The following is a 14491-nucleotide window of genomic DNA, read 5'->3' on the forward strand; positions in this document are numbered from 1 at the left end:
ATATAGATATATTAAAAAAAATAAGTAAAGCATTTACACAATACAAATTTTCAGAAAAGAACAGGTTTTCTCTTCAAAAAGGATTGATCTTAATGTGTGAGGTAAAGAGACAGAAGCTCATTTGCTTCAGCAAAATACAAGTATGCTGTGAGATGCAGAACCTGGGCCTGAAAATCTGGAAAATAAAATAGAAATTGCAAGAGATGACAACTCTTAAGAATCCATTTACATGCAGAGATATGTTCTGGAGAGTCATAAGCCAGAACTCTTCACTGCAGAAAAGCATGACCATCCTCAATGAATTAGAAGAGCCCTTTATCGAGCCTGTGCAGACTGGCCAAGGGCGAACCAAACATGCCACAGACGAAACAAGCATCAGAAGCTCATCTGGGCTTCTTTGCAGCATAGTCACTCTGAACCCAAAAATAATATGTTTAATAGCTAGCAGGGTGGAAAGAAAAAAAACTCCTGAGGATATAAGGGTTTTGGTTGCAATCCCAGTATTCAGTTTCAACAGACACATTTCAAGAGACACCTTAAAAATAACTGATGAGGCTAAGGCCTGTAATAAAAAGTGCATAACAAATTTAATCTATATCAGATTCAGCACAAAATCACCCAAGGATCTGTACTGAAGTTCACTCTAACCTAAAAACTGTAAGAAATGTGTAATAGGGGAGGTACTTGAACCTAGCTTTGAGTTAACAATCTTTTGTTTAGGAAGTAAAATTATGTATCTTAATTATAAGCCGCAATTCAGCTTTTGCAAGTAAAATAGCAGCAGCAAGTGTAGAGCGGTAGATGAGGTAAATTTTTTCCATAAAACTGGTTTAATATCAGTTTTCTTAAGCAATTGGAATTTTGAATATTCAGCATTTTGCAAATCAGTGTTGTTGTTAATTCTTCAGAGAGGTTCTTTCTATAGCAGAGGAACAATGCACCATCTGTGTATAAGCGTGATACTAATTGCTAGCACAACAAACATTAAAGTTGATTATCCAGACTTATAAATTATAATAAATACAAGTAAAATTGAAGACAGCTTTTTCATGCCCCTCTGCCTCTACTACCTAATAAAGAACAAAATGTTTAATACAGAATGAAATAATCTTTTTTAAACATGTTGCTCACAAACATCTTGGAGGAAGTCAGTGTGTCATTGGTCCATATAATCCCTCCTGATTATAGTCAACCATAATGACAGTATTTGAAGGGCAACGGATTTTGTTTCAGGCTATGGGAAATCAAAGCCAGAATATGATAAATCTTTTTAATATAATAGAAATTTTGAGGTCATTTAAGAAGAAGAAAAAACAAACAACCACAAAATGCTTAGGTTTTCAAGTCCAACAGTATTATTTTTCTAGGGTGATAAAAGCAATAATGAATTTTTTGGATCCTCAGGCTTTGCTTTTCCTAGTAAAGTATTTTTGGTCACGTCCTAGTCTGAAGTGGTGGCATATGATCATACATACTGCCTAACTGTTGGCCTGCGCTTTGACACGGAACATGCTTAATTAGCACCTTCAGAGAAAACACTTGTACAAAGACTGAGGAAAGGTATGGGTCAGAGATGATTGACAGCAGCCTATCTGGAGAAGATTACCTGTTTTTTTTTAAGGGAAGTGAGTTAAACTGTGAGGACAGTGTCCCATCTTGACATGGAAAGGTCTTTGTATTCAATAAGATAAAAGGGTTCATGTATCAACCCAAGGGAATGCAGTGTGGAAAGGGTACACATAAAAATGGTAGCATGCCACTTGTTGTCGGGGGTAGAAAATTAGATAAGTTAATTTATTAAAAGGACTGTAGCCTCAGTAAAGTGGAAAACCACTGAAAAAGCTGGCTAAACAACCATAACTATTGAATTATAAAAAGGATGAAATGAGTATCAAAATTAAAGCCCCTAAATGCTATTAAACTATCAGGTATTATGCTAGTGAAATTTTGAATTGTATGATTTTGTTACTGTCATTAATATTCAACACATTTCATTTATTGTTAATGATATTCAAATATGGATAGACATATTTAGTCCTTAAGCCTCTGTGATAAATACTTTCCACTGACATTGTAAAACAGGGTTGAGAAATACTATAAACTTTGAGTAAACCATAAGAAAATATCTATTTAAAAAATGGGTAGGCTTTCCTTTGCTAATGTCTGTAGATTCAAGGAATTAGTTTTTGTCTATGTGATCATCTAGAAAAATGAGATATAATTTAGCATCCTCAAATCTTTCAACAGGACATTGCATATGGGTTATAGGATAAGGAAAAGATTTTAAGAGGTACAATGGGCATTAAAACACTAGTTACCCTCTGCTTACTGCCACACTCATTACTAACTTGTCTTCCCAAGCCTGTGCAGATCAGAGCTGAATTTTGTTTTTTGGGGACTATAATTTGTGTCAATGACAGACCACTCAACAAATGTTTCATGGATAAGCTTAATTTTCTAATACAGTATAAGTACTGTTTTCTTTGAATAATGGTCTTGGTCAAGGACTGAAACTACAGATGAGCCAAAGTCTGCGATCTCACCACACCTAGGCCTATGAAAGCTAAGCTACATAACCAAACAAAGTCATAGACAAAGGCTGAACCTTTTAACTACCAGGTTCTCAGAAAGAAAAGATCAAATGGGTCACTGTTGCATTGTCAGTAATACTATTCAGAAATCCATTCCCATGAGTATGTTCGACAAGACCTTTTCTTCGGTCCTAACAATTTCCTGTTTAGTACTTTTGCATAGTTTTGGTCTGCAAATGGAGAGTAGCTCTCATGTTTTACTCATTAATATGTCATCACACTTCCAACCTCATGCTCAGTTTATGAAGCAGTGTCAGATATAGTTCGCTTTCACTCCCCTTTCCTGTTGCCTCCTCTGGTATAAGGGTAAGGAGTTACACTGGTACTGTACTGTATTTCACATCAGTTATTAATTCAGAAAAATGTCCCATCACAATATTGACAGTATTGTCAATATTCTCAGAAAAAAAAATAAAAATAAAAAACCCCTACCATATTCTTCCAATGTGTTCACACTAGCCTCCAAGTAGAATCGGTGTTTAAATTAACCCACTCCTCAGTCTTTTCCAGTTACTTTTTCCTGGAAGGTTCCAGATAGTAAATTTTAAAGTCTGAAACAAGAAGCTAGGCCCAAAAGAGTTAACTGAAAGATTTGGGCCTACTAAGAGACCCCTTAACTTCTAGTTGGTCTGTGTTGCTAAGGCTTGTTCTGTTCTGCTTACTGGACCGAAACTTGGAAGAATGCTAGAGGCAATATACAATAGGCCTAGAGGTAATAAATTGGGATACAGTAAGATAAGGTAGACATTTGAATAGGAGAAATAGGCCTGGAGCCAGGGCTTTCTCCAAGCTTCACGTAGCTGGTCAAGAACAATGGAAAGGTAGAAAGTTCAGGATGACGAAGTGGAGCAAAGACCCCAGACCCACGGGATGAAGAATGAAACCCCTGCCAAAATTGAGGGCCAAGAGAAGCACTGCCCCAAGCTCTGTCTGAGCTCCACCTGTACTCCACCTGTTATTAATATGTATAGATAGATGTCGTAATCGTATGAATATGCATTTAATCATATATGAAAATTGTATAAAGCCCCCTGATTTTGTGTGAAACCTTTGAGCAAGTTCTCTGTGGTGCAAACCACGCTTGCTCCCGACATCGGCAATAAATACCTTTGCTGCTCAAAAGATCCAAAATTCTCTGAGCAGTTCTTTATACCGGATTTTTTGGAATCGAGTCACTTTGTGTTACTACACTTTCTAGTTCAATAATATGACAGAACTGCTTTGCAAAACTCAAAACATGTTTTCTGCAGCTAAGAATAACATCATGTTGCTTCTTTCATATTGGTAGCCACAGGGTTTACAGAAGCGGACTTGAATTAATAGGCAACTTCATCTATTGTAAAATGTTGCCAATAAATGTATAGTCTTGTAACAGACACAGCCCACGTGTATAAATGAGTTATGATTTCTGTATACTGCAACTCAAGCATCAGTGCCTATTTTTAAAATCTCTGTGTGATGTGGGTTATTATTGTAATCATTCCGTCTTTAGCTATATTTAGCTAAGAGTTAAAGACAACATGGGTGTCTCATTTCTAGCCCACCTACACAATCACCCATTCATTTGTATATTGTGTTTTTAGATTAAGTTAGAAATAAAAGTGTGTTTGAACTAATTATTTATTTATCCAGGTGTTAAAATTCAACAGTAAATCAAAATTGACAAAAATGTCAAACAGCTTTGGAGTATTGTCTACATATGGGAGGTGGTGGATGATTTCTAAGCTTCTGAAACAATACTTTCATGAGATCGGGATTGTATCTTACTGCAGGATGTGAAAAATACTGACTTTGTTTTTAAGCAAGCTCTTGTGCTAATAAAAGCTAATAGATCAAAGACAAATGAATCAAAAATTATTCAATCTGTCACAGCAGAAACTTGTTTCAATGCAACATATTCACAGACTGCAGGAAATCTTTCTGATTTAATTGGAACTTGTATCACCTTGACCTTTCCTAGCACAGAGCAGAGTGCCCCTCTGAACCAATGGCAGCATCTGCATCCTCATTCCATTTTAATCAGAGCTCAATTTGGATTTCTATGTCTCGGCAATCAGTGCATTGCAGAGCAAGGAAACTGCAGAAATAAATGAGATGTTGCCTTGTTCCAGCTGATTAAAACATGATTCAAGGTGACTTTTAGGTGACATTACAAGTTGTCAGAACAGCAGTGTACTTTTCTTTATGACAGAAAAAAATGTGTGAGGGATGTTTATTTCCCCTATCTGAGATAAGTGACAGAATTGAAATGAGAGCACTGGTGTGTCCACGAAAATATATCAGTGTTTAAAGAATCCTATTATTAGACACAGTGGAAACTACATCTTGGATAAGCCTCCCATACTGCGGGTAATTATCACAAACCAGAATGCTAATTGCTTTTCGATCTGCTCTGTGCCTCTGATGAGTCTTGTTGAGGGCTACTGGGGCTGTACCAGACACTAACACTTAATGAGACAAAGTTTATCAGAGTACAGCATCTGCTATTACTAAGTGAAGAACAGGAAAAATATGCCTTAAGATGAAAAGAGAAAAAAATAAAGAGACATGAAACTATGGGACAACAAGAAGAATTAAAAAAATGTTTTCATTATACTTTCTTTTCAGGTGTTAAGTAACTATGTCCTCATCACAGACAAAAAAAAAAATAAATTGCTTGTTATGGTCTGGTCACTTGAAAAGGTGAGCACTTGTTATGTATTTAAACAGGTTTGCTTTGTTCTTCTACTTACATAAGAGAAGTTAAAATTCATAAATCATTTTTTCTTTCTGTTCTAACTATTCTGGTTAAGAACAGTCAAGGATGGAAGCCTATACATTTTTTTCACTTTCCTGTGAAAAGTGAGAAAACAAACTAAATTGGAAACTATCTTCTGGATAATCTTCCATGTCTTTGATAGTAGATTTCTGTTTAATCCCTGAGACTCCAGAAAACATGGGCAATGTGTATTTTCCAGAAAGCTTAACCCAATAAAAATGACCATTCTGAAGAAAAGTGGGGACACTTCCACATTTCTCTGTTTCACCATATTTGTTCTCTTATAATTAGATCTTTTTCATGAAGAAACTAGGGAGGCAATTTCCACAGTAAATATTCCAAATATCATTAAAAATGGTAAGATATATTGACTGCTTTATGGATATGATAATGAAGTTACCAAAGTTCTACTGAAAATCTTCAGGGAAGGGAAAAAGAACCCAGAGGTCAGTGCTTCCACTCCTGTACTAAATGGAGAAGCGTTCTCCCCTGTAAAACAAACCTAATGCCTTGACAGAAAGACATCACCAACAAAATCGTAGCTGCATCATGAGTTATTTGTTGAACTGATGCATACTTTGTGTCACTTCTTTTTCTAATCTGTGATTTAAAGAGGGTGAGAAGAAATAATTATAGTGAGGAAGTAGAGAAATGAGTCTTTGACTTTGGTTCTGCAAAAATTTGTCAGTTCTCAGCACTGACAGTTTCAAGTGCAGAGGTCAAAAGAGCAACAACGGAGAACACAAGTAAGACCAGTAAGTAATGGACCTCAACAGTAATGATACTAGTCACAGCTGCTGTGAAGATGAAAGTAAATCTGAGTAGATCAAGTGAGTAGATTATATCAGAAAATTTTAATGCAGATGTCAGTATTTCTGCATGTATGTGTGTTCGCTCACCTTTAAAAGAAAATACTTCACCATTTTTGTTACTTTTTAAAACAGTAAGACACACTACCAAAAAACAATGGTTTTAAACCTACTCTTCATACAGTCTTGAAGTCTTAGGGGTTCACACAAGCTGAAGAAAAGCTAGCCTATTGCCAGTAGGTTGCTTTGAGTCTCTCAGTAGTTCAAAACGAAAAACTTTTGAGGATCTAATTCAAGAGAAATATAAAAGCAAATTACAGAACACAATGATTTACATATAGAAAAAATTCATTAAGCTCCTAATCTGGTTGAATTTTCTGTTTCTGTTGTAATCATAACTAAAATTACACGATATTATAGTCTCTGATCTCTCCTTCTCATAATAGGTGCAAACTTTATTTCTAATAAGGATTTTTAACACCTGATATTGCCTTAACCTTAAATTGCTCCATCTCTAGGGCAATCTCATCCTTCTTCAGAAAAGGTGACCTACTTCCAAGATGAAGTCTAACAATTGGGTTGTTCAGTGACAATACTGCTATACTTTCCTTTTGATTTTCCTGAGAATAGTCTATTTGCCCTAAAAATCCCTTACCCTCATTCTCTAACAGTTTTTATCCAAGTAAACTTTTGACAGCTTGTCTTAATATCGAGTATTATGGCAAACAAGATAAATATGCCTCAGTAGTGACTACAACATTATTCTCTGAATTCTCAGTAAAATCAGTCAACAAAAATGTTTCATTTCATACATCATTTACCATTCCTACAGGAATTGCAGAAGATACCACAAACGAATTCTAAAGTGAAAATTTTGCAGTAGCAATAGATGCATGATGCGTGTATAAGATTACCTTCTGCCAGTTCTTCCCACCTGCCATCATTGTGATCCATAGACAACAGGATTAAACTTTGGAATGAAAACTACAGAAAAGCCACAGAAAGGAGAAAGAAAACATTCAGAAAGAAAAGATAGCTACATGGTAGATCTTTATTCACAAACTTTGTACGAACAAACTCTAACTCAAGAAATTATGGCAGTAATTGGATAAAACATTTGAACAGCTAAAAAATGGGGGGGGAAAAAAGAAAGGATAAAATAAGACAAGCTTCCTCTACTTGGTACAAACACTGCAATAAGGGTATGACTTCACCCACAGTATTATCTACCTGCTGACACATTTTCTTCTCCCATTTTATTATTGTATGAAATAGAAGGTAACAGGAGTATGGCTGAAAGACGACAGAGAGACTTTAAAGATGGGTAACACACTGCAACAAGAATCTATGAAGTTTAGAAAGTCTCTTCCCAAGGGATTAATCTCGAGCTGTTTCTACCTTCATACTCTCTAGATGTGTTGACCATGGCACCAGGCAAAGAGATGATGCATCTGCTCAAAATGGAAACAAGTCAAAAGAAAAAGGCAGTTTTCTCCATCTATCTGGTGTTCCTCCCTTATTTTCTAAGCAAAATTTTAAACAGAAGTGGGGTTGTGGTTTAAGTTTTGTTTGTTTGTTTTTGTAGTTATTTGGGGTTCTTTTTCTTTTCATATATATTGAGTGATATTTATCAGGAAAACTACAATTCTGAAGGCATATTTTCTTTTATTAGACCCTTGTACATACTTGGCTTGGAGATGCTCATATTAGAACCTAGGAATTATAGCAAGTTTTCGGTGGTTTTGTATTTTGACTTTTTTTTTTTTAATTTTTAGATAATGTTTTGATCATGCTGTCCTTTTGGTGGTTATGGTGACAGCTCTGGTTTAGGTTATGGACTACTGTCCAAATGTTGTGGGTAGTCAGCTCAGCCCCACCCAGCTGCTCATTCACTCCTTCTCAGTGGGATGGGAAAGAGAATGGAAAGGATAAACATGAGAAAATTCATGGGTTGAGATAAACAGCATTTAATAGGTAAAGCAATTGTAAAGATGCATGGAAAGTTTGCCCAATTTTACTATTTCTGTCATCTGCTAAATATAATATGTTATTATGCCCCTTTGTTAAAAAAGCCAGTGTTTTTAAGAACCAGAGAGAATGAACTCTGTTACTGCAAATAGTTCTACCAGATTCAAATTAAATTCTGCAGTAGTAAGGGTATTAGCCCGCTGCATTTAATTAAAGTAGTTCAGTGTATTTCTACAGAGCACCCATTTTTCTGCATTTTAAAAAACATATAAAAAGCGAGAAATTAAGAACTAATATGAACAAGTATAAGCAATGATCAAGGTTAAAAGATTAGAAAAGTGAAGAGAAAAGTAAGCTAGCACAACTTTGAACTTTATAGGTCATGAAATAGTTGCTGCTTTCAGAAATGATAACATTTTGAAATGGAAGATTGTATCTCTTTTTACACTTTGCTTTTTTAATTCTCTCCAGTGTCCAAGTTTACAAAGGTTAGATGCCACTATAATCTAGAATAAGAGCATCTGTGACTGATTTTGAAAGGTTACTGAGAGGGAAATCAGATGCGCGAGAAGCCTCAGGGAATGCAGTGCTGACTCCTATTGTTTTCTAATAGATTTGATATTCCAGTGAAAGACAAAATTGCTGAATTCTTGCCTGGATTTCCAGACAACATATCAGGATATCTATGAAGTCAAATTAAGAACATATTTTACCACCTTCTCCCCCACCTCCTCTAATATTGTGACAAATTGTTGTCAAAATCTGATGCTTGTCAGAGATGCTGTGAATGCTACCTGCATATCATAAACAAAATCAAATAAATAATGTGCATTTATTCTCTATAACAACAAAAAACTCTTCAACCTTTAGAAGTCCTTAATAAAATTGACAGGATATTTCAGTAGAGAAGAAAGGCCAAAATTAACATTCATCACAATATTTCTGCAATTTTCTACACTTCTATCATCAGGTCACACCAATAATCAGGGTTAACCTGAGGAAGAGAAAATGTTATCCAGTCTGAAATGGCACAGTCTAGTCGCATAAAGAGCTTTGAATATTAAAGCCAAAATTCTCACCAGGGTCCCTGAAGGACACTAAAGCATAGTAAAAAGGACTTCAACTACCATAGTAACCTTACTTGTTAAACAATGGAGCTGCTGTGCTTTGTACCCAGCAGTTTCCTAGGAATGTATATTATTCAAAAGGTATAAAACAAAGTAATTAAATAGCATATTTGGACTTCAGGAGTCTAATACTGTGCAATGCTAGTCAGGATTGGGACCAAATTTTCAGATGAATAATTTCTTTGTTCAAGGTCAAGTCATCTGAACTGTTTCTGAACAGAGTGATTTACTCACAGAAGAAATAGATCTGTGAAATATCTGCAAATTTATACATTTCATTTGGGTCAAATGAGATATTCTGTGTGACTTGCAAAAAAGGAAAAAAAATTTGTTTTTTTATTTCAGCCACCAAACCAACAAACCAGCTATCCACACAAACACAGTAAAAAATCTGTCAAGAACAGATATCCAAAAAACACTGTGTAGTCCAGACTAGCAGCATGTAACTATCATTTAAAAACAGGACGGTTCTGACTTAGCGATTTTGTGTTAAATTGTTTCTTCCCTTCAAATACTATGATCTCCACCCTCCCCTCCATTCAGTTTTAGGGAAACTGCAGATTCTAGTATGACTTTGTGAAAACTGGGACAAGATGTACCTATATCTGGTCTAAGGGACATACAGGAATGCCATCTGTACAGAAAGCACAGGAACTTGCGTACTTTTACCCCATCTCTCAATAGTTTTCTATGAATCAGGAACAATAAGAAGGAATACTGACTTTGAGAAGAAGAAATTTTGCCCACAATGAAGTGAAATGCTCTTCCTGCAAGCTTTGCAGAGATCACACACAATTTTGAAACTCACAGTTCTAAAAGTTTAAAGAATGTTGTTTCTGCACCATCTTCTCTCCACCATCAAAAGGAAAACCACTTCATAGTAAAACTTTAAAATAGAGAAACCTTTAATGATAATTGTTGAAACTGATATGCCATAAGTGTTACCTTTAAATCTCAAGTATTAATTTGGGCAGAAAAAAAAAGGTCATGGTACTTCGAGAATCTAGATACATGCTAACTTCTTGATTTAATTACCTTTTCATAACATAAAAATTTTCATACTTAGATCTACATTAGTAACTATTCTGGCTATCTAGGAGTATAGACTGGCAAATACAAAGTTATGTAAAGCTTCTGTGGTCAAACTCCTCTTAGAGCTGTACCAAAATATTTTTTTGTATTATGTGTGCCCGACTGTCCAGCAGAGAACAAAATCCCCAGACTTTTCATTCCTAGTCTTTAAAAGTAAATTATTTATATTACCATTTTTAATTATTTTAGATAATCCAAGATTTTGAAAAGACTGGAGTTTATTGTTATTATCCTTTAAATGAGGAACTTAAAAGTACAGAAATAGCCACAGTCTATTTTATGATGTTTCTTTTATCAAACTAACCATATTTGAGTTTTCACTTTCTGTCTGCCATTTCAGCAACACAAGAGAGTTTGTGACAAGCCATTTTACTTACAGTTATTTTGGCATTTTATTTAGGCGTAGAGGAAGATAAACATTCTGAATATTTTATTTTGAAGACTGGAAATAATTACTTGATGCAAAGTGTGAAGACATACTTCATTCGTCCTCCTGAAAGCTGAATCGTTCGCACAGTTCCAAAAACGGAGTCACAGTAAGTAAAAGAGCAGGGAACTGAATGTCTGGTTTATAATTCCTTCAAATATATTCTGAGTGGCTGTGCTGTTTCTGATGTGAAATGCTTCTAATTTGGGTATGTTGTCTAACCAGGTTACTTGGTAAGGTTAAGTAAAACCCACAATCACCTAAATGTTTTGCAGTCTGGCTTGAATCCCAGTAAGATATATCAGCTAGTAAGGTGATTTGTTAAGCTGACTAATCACACAAACAGGCTGTAGCAAGTAGCAATCTTATCTGTAGTGCATGAAGAATAACATTTTTCCTTTAAATATAAGAGATAAAAAAGAATAATCACTTTACTTTTTATAAAAACATTAAAAATAGAGTGTCTTCTTGTTTTTCAGTTATGCGTGTGGTACAGAAGTGTACCTGGTGCAGGTTTCCAGATGGCACATGGCTACATTATAACATCTTAGATGGGTCATAGCTTTTTGGGGGGGGGGAAAGTTTTGACTCTCTTTGACCTGTACTGATGCAAAGAGAGAGAACAAAATGAAATAAAGAAATATGATTCAACACAGTGTGCTACTATAGGGAATTTACATTTCTACTAACTGATAATTTTTATTTTTGTTCTGTACAGAATTCCAGGACATACTGCCAAATTCTAGACCATGGTACAACCAAGTTGGATGCAAGCTTGAACGCTACAGAAAGTTCCAATTGCAGAGAAAAAACCAAATTATTTCTATGTAAAAGGCCTGTGAGTTTATATCCCAGATTCCTAAACAACTTTAAATAAAGGTTGATATAAAAGTGCTGTATCTAGGCAAAATATTTTGCCTACAGTGATATGTTCTGTGAGCTGCAGACATCTTTCTCAAGTTGCCTTTTTTGTTTGTCCTGTGAAAGTACACTGATGCTGAAAAATAAAATTTATCATATTCTGACATATAATTCAGAATTTCAGAGAATATATATTTTTAATATATATTTTGCTTTCTGCATTAGAGAATTTTTTCCCCTTTGTTTTTAAAAAGAGATATTGATTTTATTTGTTTATTTGCTAACTACAGATATGAAATTTTGAGAGTCTAGTTAAAATATGTTTTGTACCTTGAGGTCCCTTTCCATTTATTCAGATTGAGGATGTGGTAGGAGGGGAGAATGCAGGACCAAAAAAAAAAAACCAATACATAGTAAACAGAACATTTACACTAAAAATATCTAATAAAGGTACAAGATATGCTGTACTTCAGGTGTTTGCTGGAATAACAGGCAGAAAAGAAGCAATAACAACTAAAGTCACTTACTTGAAAGAAATAAAGATCAGAAGGATAAGCTCACTAACTGTATCTTCACAGAGATAGAAAATGTTTCTCCCAACAACATAGTGCCTTGACAAGAGCACGTCATCACAGTCAAAAGATGCAGTGGTCATGTATACATGAGACAAGAAAATGTTAGTCCAGAGTTCTCACTAGCTAAATATTACTTGGTCTACTCTTCCTCACTAGTAATCAGCAAAAGGAAGTAGCAATGCTGATTAGCACACTGAAGGAAAGGAGTGTTACCTTATACCATATATTTGTATTATGCAGTTGGCAACAACAATCTAGATATTGCTTGCTAATAAGCTAGGTTGGTTCATTAAATTGTTCAGTTTAATTTTTTTTTTTTTTTGGTGATGTGGACACATGAAGGACTGAAGACAAACAGGACTCTTACTTTTCAAGGCACCTGGTAACAGGTCATTACATATGCTTAAGGTGTATGTTATAGAGACAATAGAAGAACTGCATCTAAGGGAATATTGGTTAAACTTTAATTTTACTTAGGCTTATTCTGCTTATTTTGAAAACTCTTTATGCAGAACTTAAATGTGTAGGTCCCTATTTTAATTTTTTCAAGCAATTATAAAGATACTATGATATGAGATGCAACTACCTAGTGTTTTTCTTCTCAAAGTTTAAAAGAACTACTTCAAGTAATGCAGTTATGTAAAAATGAGGATAAGAAAAGATATTAAGATGCAAAGCTATTAATTTTTTGGTTTAGCTGTTCCACAGTTGCAAACAACCACATGCTGATGTGCTATGAAGCTCTCATGAAGCTGACGAAACCTACACAAATCACTGACAAAAATTAACTAAATAGTTCAGATGAGTATTTAGTAATTTTTTTTACTATTTAAAACATATTTTGGCATGGTTCATGAACCTACTGACATCCAGCGACAGTCAAAGACAGGATATCTATATGCCTTCCTTTGATGACTGTTATAAACAAAGTTGTAGAGACTGGATTCAATCTAAAGCTTCTGGACCATACTTAATACTGATACAAAACCCTTTGGGTTTCTTATATCATAATGCGCATATTCATAAGAAAAATCCAACCACCCTATTATAAAATTACTAACGCAAAACGTATTTGTTTTTTCTATTATTTGCTTAAAGTAAAATTCAGTTAATTCATAGAAATGGACAGTATGAATAAATGTAGTAGAGGCAAGGATAAGATTTTATATATTTTTTTTTAGTTATTATTCAAGTTATGTAAAATTAGAAACAACAGAAAATTGAATATAGATGTTATACTTAACCTTATCCACTTCATTTATGAGTAAAGTCAATGTCTGAAATGTTCATCCTTCATTTAGAGTTTGTCTTGTCTTAACCTCAGCTAGCAGCTCAGCCCCACACAACCATTCACTCACTCACTCACTCGCTCCCTCCCTCCCTCCCTTTTAGCAGGAGGGGGAAGAGAAGTGGAAGGGTAACACTGAGAAAACCTGTGGATTGAGACGAATACAGTTTGATAAGGATAGTAAAAGCCGTGTGCGCAACCAAAACAAAACAAGGAATTAATTCAACACTTCCCATGGGTAGGCAGGGTGTTCAGCCAGTCCCAGGAAAGCAGGGCTCCATCGCATGAAACAACAACCAGAGAAGACAAATGCAATTACTCTGAACATCCCCCCTCTTCCTCCTTCTTCCCTCAGCTTTATGCGCTGAGCATGACTCCATAAGGTATGGGACAACTCTTTGGTCAGTTGGGGTCATCTGTTCCAGTTGTGTCCCTTCTCAAATTCTTGTGCATCTCCAGCCTACTCACTGTGGGTGGAAGGAGCAAGAAAGGCCTTGATGCTATGTAAGCAATGCTCAGCAATGGCTAAAACATCTCCATGTTATCAGCACTGCTTTTAGTCACAAATCCAAAACACAGAACCATAGCAGCTGCTATGAAGAAAATTAGCTCTTATCCCAGCCAAAACCAACACAGAAGTTCACTACAAATGGAGTTTAATTCACACACAGTTATCCAAATCTAAATATTATGATAAAAATATAGTGGCAGTTATGCCACATTCGATTTTAAAGGTCCTGAAGTGAAAGGTGAGCCTAGAAAGTGAAAAATAGATTATGCATTGTTCTAAAATCAATCCATCAGTATAAAATGTTTAGTTTTTTCTAGCTGTGCTGCACTGATAAAAAAAGCTAAGAAGAATGCTGAAAATGGTATTATGAAGAAAATTATAAGCTGTACTTAAAGAAAAAATAAAAGTAATGAAAAGAAAGCATGTAAAACGTACGAGAAGGCCAACTCCAAACCAACCTACCTACATTGACAAATTCATGCTG

This window comes from Manacus candei, unplaced genomic scaffold, assembly GCF_025592945.1.
Source record: "Manacus candei isolate 608988 ecotype Guabito, Panama unplaced genomic scaffold, ASM2559294v1 h1tg000049l, whole genome shotgun sequence".
In the NCBI taxonomy this organism is placed as follows: Eukaryota; Metazoa; Chordata; class Aves; order Passeriformes; family Pipridae; genus Manacus; species Manacus candei.